We start from the raw sequence: 1,417 nt of genomic DNA, 5'->3' as shown, positions 1-1,417 counted from the left end.
GGTTTAGGTATCAGCGTTATGCTGGCTTCATAGAATGAATTTGGAAGTGTTGCTTCCTCTTCTATGCTCTGAAATAGCTTGAGTAGTACTGGTACAAGGTCTTCTGTGAATGTTTTGTAGAATTCTCCAGTGAAGCCATCTGGGCCAGGGCTTTTTTTGTTGGGAGTTTTTTTATTCTGTTTTCAATCTCTTCTCTTGTTATGGGTCTGTTCAGATTTTCAACATCACTCTGTTGTGATACTGGTCAAAGCAGTCAGTGGTGGTAGCTGGACACCATCTAGCTGTACTGGACTCAGTCTGGTGGAGGCCTTGGTAGCTGTGGCCCATTAGTCCTTTGGACTAATCTTTTCCTTGTATCTGGTTCTCTTCACTCCCCGTTGCTCCCGAAGGGATGAGACCAGTGGAGTATCTTAGATGGCTGCTCACAGGCTTTTAAGACCCCAGACACTACTCACCAAGGTAGAATGGAGAACATTGACTTTATAAACTGTGTTATGCCAATTGAGCTACATGTTCCCTGAGACCATGGTCCCCACAGCCCTCCACCCAGCAATTCAGTCCCTCAGGAAGTTTGGATGTGTCTATGGAGCTTCCATGACCTTTCTTTGTACAAGTTGTGGTGGTTTCCCCAGTATTGTGTACTGTCTCACCCTTCACCAAAGATACCACTTATCCATTCCCTATTTAGTATTTCCCCCCCCACCCCTCCCATCCGTGGTAACCAACAAAGATTGTTACTTTTTGTGTGTGAACTTTTGCATGGGTTTTTACAATAGCGGTCTCATACAATATTTGTCCTTTTGTGATTGACTTATTTCACTCAGCATAATGTCCTCCAGTTTCATCCATGTTATGAAATGCTTCACAGATTCATCATTGTTCTTTATTTTTGTGTAATACTCCATTGTGTGTATGTACCATAGTTTGTTCATCCATTTATCTGTTTATGGGCATCTAGATTGTTTCCATCTTTTTGCTATTGTGAACAATGCTGCCATGAACATAGGTGTGCATATGTCTATTTAAGTGATGACACTTATTTCTCTAGGATATATTCCTAGGAGTGGGATTCCTGGATCATATGGCATGTCTATATCTAGTTTTCTAAGGAAGTGCCATATCATTTTCGAAAATGGTTGTATCATTTTGCATTCCCACCAGCAGTGCATAAGAGTTCCCATCTCCCCGGAGCCCCTACAACATTTGCTATTTCCAGTGTTTTTGATTCATGCCATTAATGGGGGTGAGATGGTGTCTCATTGTGGTTTTAATTTGCATTTCTCTAATGGCTAGTGATCGCATTTCCTCATGTGTCTGTTGGCCGCTTGAATGTCTTCTTTGGTGAAGTGTCTGTTCATTTCCTTTGCCCTTTTTTTAACAGGATTATTTGTCTTTTTGTTGTAGAGGTGTTGGATTT

General features: G+C 41.6%; 1 pseudogene; it reads right to left on the bottom strand.

The window, feature by feature from the left end:
• Positions 1–1,417, bottom strand: part of LOC101356729 (suppressor of SWI4 1 homolog pseudogene) — a 17,740-nt pseudogene that overhangs the window by 5,821 nt on the left and 10,502 nt on the right.

Source organism: Trichechus manatus, unplaced genomic scaffold, assembly GCF_000243295.1.
Source record: "Trichechus manatus latirostris isolate Lorelei unplaced genomic scaffold, TriManLat1.0 scaffold00059, whole genome shotgun sequence".
In the NCBI taxonomy this organism is placed as follows: Eukaryota; Metazoa; Chordata; class Mammalia; order Sirenia; family Trichechidae; genus Trichechus; species Trichechus manatus.
This window is presented reverse-complemented; position numbering and strand designations above follow the sequence as displayed.